Below are 16,261 nucleotides of genomic sequence, written 5' to 3'. Positions count from 1 at the left end.
TAATAATCAGTTGACAGCTACTTATCACACTCTAACAGTGCAATCCTAAACAGAGTTTTACACCCTTTTAAGCCTCGTTGACTGAAATTCTCTTTAAGTTCAACTGTGTTTGGACTCTTAAGTAATTTATGTGCTTCTGTCAGGTGCAGAAATCTAACTCTCTGATCCAACAAGAACAATCTGGCACCAAAAGAGCTGCCACACGCAGATCATCCTTTCAGATGTATGGAAGCAGACAAAATGTGGGATGACAGGTCTGCTCTGTTAGATATGGAAAGGATTCCACACGTCCCTTTACCTTCAATAGGTGATCAGCATTATGAGAACCGATCGCATCAGTCATTTATTCCACAAGTATTTATCTTGAAGTATTTAAAAGGGTGCCGTGTAGAGGATGGAGCAGAGTTGTTCTCTCTTGCCACAGAGGGACAGACCAGAACCATTGGGATGAAATTAATTCAAAAGAAATTCCGTCTAAACATCTGGAAGAAGTTCCTGACAATTAAAGCGGTTTCTCAGCGGAACAGGCTTCCTCAGGAGGTGGTGGGTTCTCTATCTTTGGAAATTTTTAAACAGAGGCTGGATAGCCATCTGAGGGAGAGGCTGATTCTGTGAAGGCTCAAGGGGGTGGCAGGTTACAGTGGATGAATAATAGGGTTGTGAGTGAGAGAGCCAGGCAGTTTGGTGTAGTGGTTAGGAGCGCGGACTTCTAATCCGGCATGCTGGGTTCGAATCTGCACTCCCCCGCATGCAACCAGCTGGGTGACCTTGGGCTCCCCACGATGTTGATAAAACTGTTCTGACCCAGCAGTGATATCAGGGCTCTCTCAGTCTCACCCACCTCACAGGGTGTCTGTTGTGGGGAGAGGAAAGGGAAGGCGACTGTAAGCCACTTTGAACCTCCTTCGGGTAGAGAAAAGCAGCATATAAGAACCAACTCTTCTTCTTCTTTTTCTTCTTCCGCATAGTGCATGAAGTCCCTTCCAATGATTCTAGGAGAGATTTTCCATGAAGGTGCTATGACAAATAGCCCTTCATTCTACCACAGGGAATATGAAATTTACCCAGTTGACCCGTCCCAAATTGACCATAATGAGCAATCTAACCTCTCCACAGCTATTCCACAACTAAGATATGATTCTATTTACGGCTCCCATTGCCAGAATTAGAAGTATGTTTATATAGTTGTCTGGACTCTAGAGTGCATTTTTATCTCTCAGCAGAGTCTCTCTTGGGCAGAGGAGGAAGAACGCCCAGTGCTATAAGTGATTTTTAATGCAGTTTTGCATTTTCAGTAAGAATAAAGTATACACCAGGAGCTATTCAGAATGCTGATTAGTTTGCTATTGTGTATTGACCACGATTTGTCATTTTCAAATGCTGACCAATTTAATTACAATTATACTAAGCTCTTGCTCAAAATGGTGAGCTATTGCACTTCATATTTGTACAGTTGGAATTTTGTTTCTATAATGAAAGTGCCCTTTAAAAATTGTCCAGCAGATGGTAGCAGTGTAGCATAGCATAGTGAATTGGAAAACAGTTCATTGTGTTTAAGCTGTTAAAAATAATAAAATACTATCAGTTGGTATATACCTATCAGTAAGTAAGAGGATGATGTACCCCCCCCCCCCAATCTACTAGAAATGTTAAAAGGTCTCCAGGGTTTGTTTGTTTGTTTTTAAACGACTTTAGTAAAGTCAGTGAGTATCATGGAAGAATTTAAGTTGGTCAGGCAGTAAACTCTCTGTGAATGCCGATTCTACAGTAGTCAAGCTACTAACCTTGGCTCCAGTTATTCTGTTATTCTGTTCCTCACCTAATTAAAGCAGAAGAGGGGAAATCCAGTTCACACACATTGCTGCATGTGATTCAAAAAGAGGAGAGAAACCATCCTGAGAAGCTAGCAGTAGATATGAACTGCAGGGGATAAATGGATTAACAGACATAGGATATATTTATGAACATTTCGCAAATCACCATCTGGTCACGTAATTTGCAGGTCTCAAAGCCTGAGCCAGCATGGTGTAGTGGTTAAGAGCAGCAGTTTCTAATCTGGAGAGATAGCTTTGATTCCTCACTCCTCAGCATCCAGTCAGCTGGGTAACCTTGGGCCAGTCACAGTCCTGCTAGAGGACTGTTCTGTCAGGGCTCTCTCAGTCCCACCTACCTCACAGGGTATCTGTCATGGAGAGATGAAGGGAAGGAGATTGTACATCGCTTTGAGACTCCTTTGGGCAGTGAAAAGCGGGTTTTAAACCCCAAGTCTGCTTCTATAAATGGGTTCTGTTAATATTGAAGTTGGCATTTGATATGAACTGCAGGGGACAAATTAATCAACAGGCATGGTATATATCTATGACGTTTTCAAAAATCACCATCTGGTCACATTGTAGTTTGCAGACCTTACAGTAGATTTTATAAAATGGGTTCTACTAATGATGGAGTCTTCTCTAGTCAGGTGGAACATCTCTCTCCTGATGAGGCAAGTTTCATTGTCCCATAGGAAGATACCTTCTTTTGTAGAATGGATCCAGTGCTGCCATTAACATACCTTTCATTACCAGTATTTTCTACATTTCTTTATTTCCTGTGTCCAAACTGGGTAACAAAGCAGCTATTACCTCCTGAGAAGCAAACACGCTGCCATGGAATTACATGGGAATCCGTGTTGTGTGTGTGTGTTCAAAATACCTGAAGATTTTAATCAGAACTCACTCTTCAAATTTCATCGCAGTTCAAGAGCAGGAATGCCATTTTCTCTAATACAGTTTGCAACCAACAGGCATTTCAAGGCTATGTTCCTCTCCATCCTGATCTGCCCAAGCCAAGAGAGGGGAAAAATAACAACACAAACAAAGCTGATCAGGAGGAGAACAAGAAACAGCTTCCTCTATTCCAAATGAACAAGTTCAACACAGCTCTTGTGTGAGAATGTAAACATTTAGCAGACCTCATGTCCTGTGATGCTCTTCCCAAAAGAAAAAAAGCAAGACTGGCTTGGTAAACAGCATTGTTAGTGCAGGTCAGTTTCCAGAAATGTTCATGATTATTGTTTGGAGAACCTTGTTTTTGTGTAAATAAAGAAATAACCCTCTTTGTCTAATAATAGCATGTTGCTGAGTTCCTGTAATCTTAGGACAAGGATTGGAAAGAGAGTAGAATTCTAATGTTTTCCATCTACCTGCCTGTCTGTCTGTCTGGCTGTTGGTCGGTCAAAAGCTTTCCAGTAAAGCATGGATCCTCTCAGTGACACCGTAATGGAAAGTTGGTATTTTCAAAATTCTGAAATTCTAAGATAGACAAAGACAGTGGGAACTGGATTCTATTGACATGAACCTCACTGCTGCATGTCAAGGGCAGGTGGTACATAAGAATAGAATCTACTGATAAACTATTGGGAGCTATTCTCTTAAGTCAATAACTTACTGAGACATTATCAAGTGACTGCTCATTGCTAAGTATTTATAACTGTTCAAATAACCCCTTAATTAGCCCAACGCCTAGCCAACATGGAGCTTCAAGGCCTGGCCTTAAAATGGCTACAGTCTTTTCTCCAAGGTTGAGGCCAGAGGGTGGCTCTAGGGGAGTGTACATACTAGTGGCGAGCACTAATAAGTGGAGTCTCACAAGGAGCTATTCTCTCCTGTGAGATAAGTGGGGCTGAGAGAGCTCTGACAGGACTACTCTGAGATAACAGCTCTAGTAGGATTCTGACCAACCCAAGGCAACCCAGCTGGTTGCATGTAGAGGAGCAGGGAATCAAACCTAACTTGAAGCTGCCACTCTTAACCACTACACCACACTAGCCACAACTTATAGATGGAACATTATGTCTGGGACAGGGATGCTCTGTAGTCCTGGTGTTTGTGGGCCAACAGTCACAGGGCTTCTGCGGTTTTGGCCCTGCTGGTGTATCTCCTGGGTTTTGCCCACTGTGTGACACAGAGTGTCGGACTGGATGGGCCATTGGTCTCATCCAACATGGCTTCTTATGTTCTTACTAGCTTCAAAGCCCATTAGTAAGCACCCCAGGGAGGTTGTGGGTGTGCTCAGCGGCCGTGGGGAAGCCATCCCCAGCCACCTCCGTCCCGCCAAAGCCGCAGCTTCCCTGGGCCCAGGCCTGTAGGTGCTGCTTGTGTTAGAAGGAAGGTGCACGCCACTAACCTGACATCCTTCTCTGCGAGCGGCCAAAAGAGAAGTGATGGCGGCACCTCACAACCCTCCCTATGGGGGGAGGGTAGGTGGCTAGAACTCTGGCCCTCACCCAGACTGGCCCCGCCCACTCTCCACCCACAGCAGCCTTAACCAAATATGATACCGCTCCCCAAGTGGTTTAAAGGTGATTTGTTGAGTATTGAATAATCAAGTGATCTCATATGTGAGTTGTACTTTTCATTTGAAATCTTTGTCTGATGTTAGGCTTGTCAGCTCTGGCTTGGGAAATTCCTGGAGATTTGAGTGCAGTGTCTGGAGAGGCAGCTCAGCAGCAGACTTGTCACTTTAGGACTTCTCTTTCTGCTAGTCTTTATGGTATATAATAGAGTCCATTCTCTGAACCTGCCATTTCCTTCCTGATCTCAATAGTCTACAGATGAGCTGTAACTTCAAGAGGATCTCCAAGCTCAACCCTGAGGTTGGTAACCCTACTTGATACTGTCCTGTTGTAGCTCTTCCTGGAATTGTCTTTGCATTACACAGATGGAACATACCTGCCAATAAGACGAAAGCTTTTTGTTGTTAGTGGAAAGTATCATCACGTTGCAGGTGATTTATGGTGACCCCTTGGGGTTTACAAGGCAAGAGATGTTCAGGGGTCATTTGCCATTGTTGGCCGATGTATAGCAACCCTGGAAGGTTACAGGTAATTAAATTACCTTCATGGATGCTAGCTGTTATTAACTAATCCACATAAATGGAGACTTTGCCATGGCTGTGTGTGATGTTGCTTTGTAGATGTGGCTGGGATAGGTTGAATTTTCAGTTTTCCAATTCAAGCTGGAAAACATGTTTAATAATACATTTTAGCTGCTACCAACATTGTTCCCTAGTGAAAAGTGTGAGAAGTCCTGTGCAGAGGGCTGTGGAGACAAATCAATGCAGTAAGCTAGGAAATAAATGCCACCGGTTGTGATTTCAGTCGTAATAGTGCCGGAAGCTTTCGCATTTACCGTGTTTGTGGAGCAATGATCAGGAATTGCATCCAAAGTGAAACTTGCACATTAATGCTGGTTTTAATTTATCTGTTGGAAACTGAGAAAAAGGGGGATAACCTCAAAGGAAGTGCTTACTTCTTAACCAGGGAAGATTGCCAGTTTAGCAGAAGTGCATGTGCGTGAGATTATTTTCTCTTCTAAGCATGGCAAATTAATCAAAGATAATATTAGGACAGGAAGTGTCTAGGCTAATTCTGAAGGAGGCAGTAGAATATTTGTAGAAAATCTTCTATATTTATTTTCTGCTTTGGAATATCAGGAGAATTGATATTAATTTATTGTATTTTTGCTGCAATATGCTCTCTATATTTTAGAATGTAAATATTCAGTATGTTAAAATAAATTGTTGAAGTGTAACTATTGGTGTAAAACAGTTTTTTTTCAAAATCTGGAAACTTTTTGTTATTTACACTTACTACACAAAGGTTTGATCATTAATAGATCTCATTTTCAATGTGGCCATAATTTAGGCATTTAAGTCTGGAGATTAGAGCCAGAAAAGACAAGATAGATCTTTCTAGAAACTGGGAAATGCCCCAGATTTGCAGAAAAATCTGAACTCTAGAGCTGGCTGCTTGCTCCTGTTCAACAGTAGCGGCCACACAAAAGACAATGTGATGCAGCAGGGTCCAGGAGCCCCAAGGTCAAATCGCCACTATGCTGTTCATAGTTCACATTGGACCAATTACATATTTTTGACCTAAATTAACTGAGAGGGCTGTTGTGAAGATAAAACGAAGAAAAGGAGAAAGATGTAGTCTTCTGTAGGCTCTTTTTATGGAGGCAGGCAAGTTACGGATGAAATGATAGCAATGGGGTGAGTAGGAAGGAGAGGAAGAAGAAAGGAAATGGGTTTGTCAATAGGTGGAAAAGAGGAACTAACGTGGGGATACAAGGGGAAATAGGGTGACCTCACAAGCCCTTCCAAGTTCACCATTGCGCAACTGGGTCTGGCCCAGCAGCCAGTGCCTTGCAACTGGGACAGAATTTTCCCAGGTAGAGGCTGCCAAAGGGAGGAAAGGAGAAAAAGCAGCAGATGGCAGGGTGTCTTCTCAATGCCAAGGACCTCAGAAGTTTAGCATGAACAAGTTATTGATTACGTTTCGGTGACACAAATGTAAAACGTAAACAGCTCTCCCAGTTTCTGATTTGCGGTATATTTCTTGCTGTCCAGTCTCTCTCTTGTTTCTGCTTTGCTTTTATTGCTCCTCTGTGGCCCCAACCCTCAATTAAGGTTATGTTTCCTTACGGGGCAGTGCAGTTGGCTGGTGGGTGTGATGGAGAGAAAGCAGGGAAAAGAGAGGTTACGGAGGCTTTCAAGGACAGGAAACAGGCAATAGTGTGTGTGTGTGTGTGTTTGTGTGTGTGCGCACGCATGTATGCGCGCACGTGCATGTGTGCAGAGGGTGGAATAAGAAACCCCCTCCCCGATAAGTGTCTTGTTTTGTGTTTCTATTTTTAAATGCAGACATGTCAAATACAAGAGCAGATTTGAATATTCAGAGTCTGCCTTAACTCATTTGTTTTGTTTCATTTCTGTCAATCTCCAGACCAGCAAAACAGAAACAGAAAGTATCATTGCATTTTTCTATGTTTTGTATCCAATTCCCAGTTGCCTTTGTCAATTAGTGGATGTAATTAACGTTTTGTTCACTTACAGTGTAATCATAGGCAGAGTTGCTCCACTCTAAGCCCACAGGAATCACTCTGAATAGGATTGTTCCATAAGAGACTTCTTTCCATGCTTTACTTAAAGGCTGCCATTTTGGCAGGAAGAAGTTGCAAACCAAGCTTAGTTGGTAGGGGGAGGAAAGGGTTTCTTCATGTGCAGCATTTGCCAGCTGCTATTTTGCGGTAAGTAGCTGTTTGAGAGGGGGAATTTTGTGGGAAAGGAAGTAGCGTCCAGGACAACCTGTGGTTATGGCTGCTCATATGCCATTTAGGGGGCGATCTGTGGTATTTAAGGCAAGAAATCCCTATTTTGTGAGCCTCAGCCTGTTCATGACGTTAAATCTACCTAATATGTTTGATATATAAAAGGAGGAATATGGCAGTAGTTATGTGACTAGTTTTTGGTTCTCGTTTTCACCTCCAGAGAAGGCAGGGAGGGCACCCAAGTATCAATGCTGCTTTATTACTGCAAAATAACAGGAAAATGCAGCCATAGTCTTTTGAATGCTTAAAAGGTAAAGGTATCCCCTGTGCAAGCACCGGGTCATGTCTGACCCTTGGGGTGACGCCCTCTAGCGTTTTCATGGCAGACTCAATACGGGGTGGTTTGCCAGTGCCTTCCCCAGTCATTACCGTCTACCCCCCAGCAAGCTGGGTACTCATTTTACCAACCTCAGAAGGATGGAAGGCTGAGTCAACCTTGAGCCGGCTGCTGGGATTGAACTCCCAGTCTCATGGGCAGACCTTAGAATCATAGAATCATAGAGTTGGAAGGGGCCATACAGGCCATCTAGTCCAACCCCCTGCTCAACGCAGGATCAGCCCTAAGCATCCTAAAGCATCCAAGAAAAGTGTGTATCCAACCTTTGCTTGAAGACTGCCAGCTTCAAACTGCATGTCTGCTGCCTTATCACTCTGCACCACAAGAGGCCCTTATTTGAATGCTTATTTGTTGGCAACTCCCCAATTAGTTCAATTTATAAAATACTAGTGATGGGCATGAACCAACCGACAAACTGAAGTCCATCATGAATTTTGGCTAACTTGTGGTTTGTGAAGAATGTTCACAAACTGAAGAGCCACCATGAACTTTTTGTGGCAGTTTGTGAAGAGCAGAAAGCAGGGGTTTAAGGCTTCCGAGACTCAGAGACTGGTATTCAGTGGACACAGCTGGATACAAAGGAATAGAAGGCAGCAGATATCCCACCTACTAACTTCTACATTGCTGTTCTCCATCTCTTAGACCCGGGAGATGTCTTAGAACAGGCACCAGGTTATTTTAAATGAATATAATGGAATCTTACTGTGTTTTAAATTATTTATACTGTTTGCCCATTGTATATTTTATTGTTGTAAGCCACCTTGAGTTGTAGGTGGCATATAAATGAAATAAATAATGCCAGGAGTGAAACACTACTCAAAATATATGGACCTAACAAATGCTTTTGAAAAAAAAATTGGGATGTTCATTTCATTTCACAAATATCCTTGGCAACATTTTAAATGAAGTGCCAACAGCGCCACCTTAAGCAGAGTTATACCTTTCTAAGTCTATTTGGTTCAATGGGCTTAAAGGGTATAATTCTGCTTGGGATGGTCCTGGAAGTATGATGTCAGATCAGTTTCCCAAGACTTAATGGTAAAAAAAGATACTAGCAAAATCAGAAGTGGCAAGCATAGAAACAAAGAATATTAAGGAGACATTGACAAGTCTGGGACAGGGACAGTACTGAAGTGCAATGGGAATAAAATTATTTTTCTTGTATTACAGATGTAGAGATTACTGCCAGCGGCAGTAAACAGCAAATGAAAGAAGGATACTTTTGGTAACAATATATTAGTAAGCTGACACATTTTAAGTGAGCAAGTCAAGCTATATGTTTTGATGGATCTATTTGTCATTAACTGTCATAACAATGCAAATTTAGTCCACTTTTAATGTAAAAAAATTCCATAATTTCAGAATCAAAAATGAAAATCATCACAGTGCAAGTGTAATTTTACAGCTCTTGTCAGAATGCATAATTGCACAATACAAACCCCAATCAAAGCTCCAAAGAGAACATTAGCAATAATTATACTTTCAGAGATATTAGCATTACTTTTATCATGGGGCCATGTGTCACAAGATGCCAATTTCAAACAGAACATCTAGGTATCAGACTCGATTAAGTAATCTCAATGCTGCAACTGAATTTTGCACTGGAGTTGTTTTTTCATGAAGAACAAAATCACTGTTTGAACCTTGGTTTGCACCTCCCAATGTATTTCCAGGATTAATTCAAGATGCTGAGCTTTCAAATCCTATACTTCTTGGGACCAGTATACCTGAAGGATGGCCTCTCTAGGCCTACTTGCCCACTAGAGTAATCTTTGGAGGTCTTGCTTCTGGTACACCCACCTTCTAAGGTTAGACAAGGAAGCCAGAGAAAAAGGCTTGTGTTTTGGCACCAACCTGTGGAATTTTCCCCCCTGTCCCCTGTTATTGTCTTCCACAAAACCTTTTGGTTTTATCTGGTGTTCCCTTGAAGATTTCTTTTTTCCTGTTAGTATGTTTTATTTAAATTGTTTTTATTTATCTGTTTATGAGTTTTCGGTTTGTTTTAGAGTTTTTATTGTATGCTACATTGAGGACTCTAATTTAGATGGAAAGCCAGTTTAAAATATCTTGCACAAACACATTTCATAAGATGCATTAACATATTTACCTTGACCTGGATAGCTCAGGCTAGTCTGATCTCATCTTGGAAGTGAAGCAGGGCCAGTCCTGGCTAGTATTAGAATGGAAGACCTCCAAGGAATACCAGGTTCATGATGCAAAAGCAGGTAAGGCCAAATCATCTCTGATCCATTCTTGCCTTGAAAACCCCATTGGGTCACCGTAAGTCAGCTGTGACTTGTCAGCACTTCTTACCACCACTATCATTGACACATGTAAAAAAAATGTAGATAACTAAAGCAGCAATTCTAAGTAGGTCTGCTCAGATATAAGTACGAATTTATTCTGTTAGGTTTGGTCTCAGGGAGGTATTCTAAGTCTTTTGAATGAGTGAATACTTCCTTATTGATGATTATGTCAAGTTTTCATTTGTTGTTCAAATTCTACCCAAATATGACCCCCCCAAGAGGTCACTGGAATATGACTTGGCTGAGAGTAACTGAAAAGGAACAGAGTGAATCTTAATGCAGCACTAAGTTAGTGACTCTGAGACTGTCCTTCTTAATTTACAGTCTAGGAATGAAGAAGACTGTGACCAAATCTTCCTCCTGCCTGGAACAACTGTTCATTGTTAACAACTGCAAAATAGACTAGTTGTGTTGACTGATAACTGTCCATGTTCCTTTAACAATAGTTTTGGAATGCTATTGAGATTGTGCTGACGTGCTAAAATCAATTGACTTCTTTGTACAACAGTATGTAACTCAACTAAGAATATTATGTGTTTTCAAATATTTGACATGCCACTGCTGAGTTCAGCTAATGATTTGAGGGTTCAAATCTTGGGTGGTCAGTGAATTTGTCCAAAGTGAAATTAAAACTTTAGTAATGGGGGAAAATAAACTAAAGACAGAGAAAACAGAGGAGGAAAAATTAGCCACTCAACTGTCCTATGCAAATATATTTGGATTTTGCTTATGATGGTACATATCATAAGGAAACTGAGCTTGTTGATTCCCAAGGACATGGAACCCCCGTGGACTAATAACCATGCAAGTTGGAAGAGAAAACTCTCTTTCTGCATCTTGAATGAGCACAGCAAGTATTTGCAGGGGGAAAAAGGAGAATAATTAGCTTCAGGAAGCTAATTGATTTTTCTTCCAATCATATATTCCCGTAGGGATCATGTCTGTGATGATTGTTTTTTTAAAAACATATTTAGCACAATTAGGAGAAAACAAATCTTCCCCCAGAGTGGATAATTTAGTCCTGCTATCATAAGCATATATTAAATGTCTAAATTTTAAAGTTGTGTTTGAATACATTCCTTTGGTACATGATGCAAAGGAATAAAAGTTACCTTATCATTAATGTCACTGCTGATTAGCATTTTTATGCTGCCACCATCCGCACAGCCTGCTGGCAATCTGTCCACAATTTCAAATGACAGTTTAGATTGGGTTTATCACTGCCAACAATATCTGGGCCATATGCAATTTGAAATTTGTAAACATTAGTTGGCTAATGTCAGTTAAACTATACATGTTCGACTACTTCTCTGGGAAAGACATGAGACTTTCAACCTTCTGGTCATGACCCAATCATTGGGTCATCTGTAGTAGGCACAGAATGTCATTCTCAATTAATCAAGTTTCTGGTAGTCACAACATGTCTTTTGTTCTTATGTTCCTCTTGGGTTGGAATGGAGAGTTACTAAGAGACACTGGAGTTTGCTATCTCACATTCTATCAGCACCAATGTAGACTACCGATAATCAGGAGATAAACTCTGACATAGCCCACAGAAGTCTTAATGGGATAGTCTGTTTAGGTGCAATATAGCTAATAAAGAGTTTTTCATCCTGTCTCCTGGTTATCACAGGGCAGATTTAATTTTTTCTCAAATTATATTCAGTCTTAAAGTAGTTTTGAAATTTAGAGTCCATTTGTATTTCATCAACATTTCTATTATTTGTAAAATTATGGTCCAGGTCATTCATTCATTCATTCATTCATTCATTCATTCATTCATTCATTCATTCATTCATTCATTCATTCATTCAATTTCTATTTTGCCACTTTCCATAGACTCATGGCAGGTTACTAGAACAGCTTTATCAGTTCTGTGGTGAGCCCAAGATGACCCATCTGGTTGCATGTGGGGGAGCGCAGAATCAAACCCGGCTTGCCAGATTAGAAGCCTGTACTCCTAACCACTATAACAAAGTGGACACCCTTGTTGAATTACCTCTATTAAAATTATACTGCATTACTGTTAAAGCACAAACAAATTAGGAATATACCATTAATTTATACATAATTCATATAGAATCATACTGATTCTGTTACAGTCATCACACTTATACAATAGGTAATTTATTAATTGGGAAGGATTCCTTGTAGTAGGAAAGGTTGCTATGAACTGTGATGATTTAATTTGTGTGATTTATGGACCAGTTTTTTTAAGGTATTTATTTTATTACTTTTCATACTTTTCATTACTAAACAGTTATCACCATGTTGAACTTTATTTTGGCATTGTCTCTTTTAACCACATGGATGATGAATTATGATTTAGCTGCCTTTGTGGCAGAAAACCCATAAAGTACAATTACTACTATTTGTAATGCGTATGGCCTGCCCAGCAGTTACTGCAAAGTATAGGTTTTGAATTCTCAAGCAATTTCCCCCCTACTTGGGCCCTTCCACCACTTACTTAACAAACAGCATAACCCAGGAATCACATGTTGTAAAGCTGTAATTTTCTTGAATAGCTCCACCACCATGAGTAGATTGCTCAAGTATTTGTAGCCCTAATAACATACTGTTTAGCTATTGCTTTTCTCACTAGGGTTTTGATATGCAATTTTCTTCTTTGTGTGCGTTTGTGCATGCATATAAAGAGACATATGGATTCACACCACCAAACAGAGAAACTGCTGTGTACAGGAGGTTTTTAAAGCATTTTTGGAGGTAGAGGAACTGATTCAGCTGATTAGCTTTCTCGTTTTCAGTAATTTTGGATGAAGTCCCTGGATGATATTGCAGCATCCTGTATTTGCTTGGAATGGAGTGCCCTTAACAAATAAACACAGCAACTGCCAAAAATATTATAATAGTAAATCAGTCACTCACATCAAATTCCACGAGTTCTTCTGTGTACCAGTCTACTTTTTAAAAGCCATTTGGAAGAGTCTTACATTGGCAACCAAATATATTATTTGTTTGCTCTTTAGAACGGCTGACATTGACATTTACAGACTACATTTTTTAACCAAATGCTGATATTTCTACCTTTGTGGCCTTCGTTGCTAAGACATATCTAATTTAATTAATACTGATCAGAATTCATACTTCTGAAGTTTGGATAGTGAAAGAGATGAAGTATCTTCTTTACAGAGTGCTGTATTATTGGTTGGTTACTGTTTTCTTTGGGTAATGATCTGGTGACCTGAAGTCCATTCTGATGGAGCACTGTGGGACCAAGTGCTTATGATCGACGTACATAATTCTTGTACTGACATTTTGTACCATATAAACAGACCTGTATATTAGTCAACCCTAACTCAGTTTTTGTGTAGTAAATCTACATTTTGAATAGGTTGCCTACTCCATGTTGGAAAATACCTGGAAATTTGGGGGTGGAACTTAGAGAGGATAGGGTTTGAGGAGGGGGGGGGGGGTTCAGCAGTGTACAATGTTTCTGTGGGCACAAAGATTTATTGTCTCTCATGGCAGCCCGGATGCCTCCAAAATCTTGTTCCTGATGCTCTTCTTCAAGGACATGGAAGAAATCACGACCTATGAGTAAAAATCCTTATGCCAATCGAAACATCTAGTCTGGATCCAGCTCCATGTTCACAGATACAAAGTGATGCACGTTACATAAAGGAAGCCTGATTATAATTGTCTGATGCTGTGTTCCGAATTAATTGCTTGCACTTGTTAATGATCTTGAAGTTGTTTTTAGAAAGACAGTTGATTTGTGTAGTTTTGTATTAGCTTTGTGTGGTTTAGCATTAAAATGGCAAGGGTTCTAAAAAGAGATGTAGAAGAAAAGTTATTTATGAAACTGCTGCCTGAAGTGTATTGCATTGCATAATTGCAACGGTGACTATCATATAGAAAACATGGGTAAAATAACTTCAATAAAAATATTTTCTCATACAAAAGCCCATGTACATCAGGGAATGATAACATATGTTAGTAATCACAGCTCAAAATTCTGAAACCATCAAATTAATGAGAAAAATTGTCTCAGAAAACATAGTGATTGGAAATGTGTGTTACTCAGATATGTGAACTGTACATCGACATAAAATAAACCCTCCCGTGGTTTTCCATTCAATGATAATATTCTTCTACATTCAAGGATTTGGTTCTTGTTTTGTACAGCTTAGTCCAATAAATGTTTTATTGCCAGGATGGTTGTCTTAATCATAAAGGCAGTCAGAACTAATTACCTGTTGCAAATATTAACTAGGCAGAATAGAAAATTAGAAACATTCTGGTAATAAACATATAAAGAATGTCAAAACTCTGTGTTTGGGGGAAAGGGTTACTTTCATGGTTCATGGCCAAGGTAAATGGACTACCCCACAAGTAAGGCCTTAAGTTATACATTGCCCAGTGGACTGCCAGGGCCTCTAATTCAATCATGGCATAATGCTGCTCCTGTGGTGACAACTTCTGGCTAATGTATAACACTGAATGTTCCACTCCACCCTGTTCTTATAAGAGGACAGCCCTAGGGCCCCTATTCAATACATCAGTCTGTAGTATGAGAGGGACTTGAGGGTTAGGAATATGGAGCACTGGCTCTTTGCTCAAGGCATCTCTTAATCTCTCAAAATATTGAATAGCTTCTGAGTCCCATTTCAGAGTTTGGAGGCCATATTTCTTTTCACATCCATTAATGGGGCTGCTATGGTTGCAAAATGGGGAATAGAGGGAGAACCAATAAAAATCAATTCTTATTTGAGTAACAAGAATTTAATGGAAACCAAGACAACAATGTAAGTCATACAACATAGCGCTGAGAGAATTAGGCAGTTTTTCAGTGGCATCCCTGAAGCTTTCATTATTCATTATTCTGAATGACCACCCAACAAGAGAAATACAAATTTTGGTACATGATATCTGCAGTCCATGGGGTCGCGATGGGTCAGACACGACTTCGCACCTAACAACAACAACAAGCTGCAGTAACAAGTTTCCCCCTATCAGAATGTATTGTCAGTCAGCTAAAGACTGAAATGGTGGAACTGAAGAAGCATAAGGCCATCATTCAATAATGCATGTCTCCTCATTGCTAAAGATGGAATCATCTGCAAGTCTGCAACATCATTTACTGTATGTTAGAGCTAAAGATTACAGTAGACCTCATGCCAGGAAGTAAACGTGATATGAAGTGATTAATTGGAACCTGCTGAACAACTCTGTGTACTATACTTTAATGAGATCATGCTTCTAGGAAAATATATTGGAAAACTCCAGTTGTTTCCATTGAAGCAGTGTCAAACCCTTGAGTTCCTAATGATATCTCAGATTTTTAATGTATGAAATTACTGAAAATTAGATCCTCTTTCAGTACATTTGAAAGGCAATCAACTGAAATACTACACCATATCCTTTCACGTTTGCATAAAAATGTACTGGGCATTGTAGAATAATCATTGCAGGTGGCTCGTGGTTAGTGAAGCAAGAAACTGAAATTAAACTAAGAGTTTCTTTTGCATTTCCTTAATAACTATATAATACACATAAACCTCTAATAACCTAGTTTAAATTGGTGTTTACATTTACACTATTATTTGGCACTGATTTTATATTAAAAAGCAGTGCCAGGAAGGTTAAACAACAACAATAATAAATACTCTATGCTTTCATTAATCTTGACTTTAAAGCATAACCATCAAACCATTTGGGACATGATGTTGTAGAACTATTCAAGTGGGCAGCTGTCCAAACACAGTTCACATACAATAACAGCCATTTTGAACGCCAGGCTGCTGACCTCAGAATGGGTTCCAAAATGTGTCATTTAATTTCCAGGTTTCCCTTTCAAACAATGTTGGTAATGTTTGCAGGGGAGCAGAGAGTAAAGATGGGGAACATCAAAACTATTCTTGTGTCTGGTGGTTCTCAACCACTGATCACTAACAAGTTAACTGATTTAATAGAAAATGAATTCTGTGCCAATCAAAATCATCTGGTCATCCTTAAGTGGCCAAACTGGAACTTTTTTGATTATTTTGAGATAGATAGATAGAAAGATAGAAAGAGAGAGAGAGAGAGAGAGAGAGTACACACATAAAGAGAGATGAACAGAGGTGGCTTGACATTGCTTGTCTCAGCATAGAGACCTTGGATTTCATTGGTGGTCTCCTACCTAAGTATTAACCAAGGACGACCATGTTTAGCTTCTGAGATCTGATCAGACCCCCACTTGTTTATTCCAATTCAGCCAAATCTGAGGATATGTAAATCTGAAGATTAAAGCCATAAAGAGACAGATATTTCTATAATCTGGAAAATACTATAAACCTGAAAGGTAGAATCTTGTAAAAATGTAAAACCTAAAAATAAAAAATGGGGAGTTAAAAATTATATAATGATATATGGAGCACCTTTAGCTTAAAAAAAAAACCCACAATCAAAGGGTGCTTGTAAATGGTCAGTCATCTTCTTGGAGTGAAGTGACAGGTGGAGTGCCT

The 16,261-nt window shown here is 39.9% G+C and overlaps 1 long non-coding RNA gene across 4 annotated transcripts in view; it reads left to right on the top strand.

Moving 5' to 3' along the window:
* Positions 1-3,312: 3,312 nt before the first annotated feature.
* Positions 3,313-16,261, top strand: part of LOC143819832 (uncharacterized) — a 56,069-nt gene continuing 43,120 nt past the window's right edge. For 2 of the 4 annotated variants that reach the window (XR_013225116.1, XR_013225120.1), the window contains exons 1-3: positions 3,313-3,366; positions 4,588-4,636; positions 8,659-8,746. This is a non-coding gene — a long non-coding RNA (uncharacterized LOC143819832). The remainder of the gene's footprint in view (positions 3,367-4,587; positions 4,637-8,658; positions 8,747-16,261) is intronic. The other 2 variants (XR_013225119.1, XR_013225117.1) reach the window with 2 other exon arrangements.

The sequence above is a fragment of the Paroedura picta genome, chromosome 10 (assembly GCF_049243985.1).
Source record: "Paroedura picta isolate Pp20150507F chromosome 10, Ppicta_v3.0, whole genome shotgun sequence".
Lineage (NCBI taxonomy): Eukaryota > Metazoa > Chordata > Lepidosauria > Squamata > Gekkonidae > Paroedura > Paroedura picta.
Note: the sequence above shows the minus strand (reverse complement) of the source record. Positions and strands in the feature narration are given on the sequence as shown.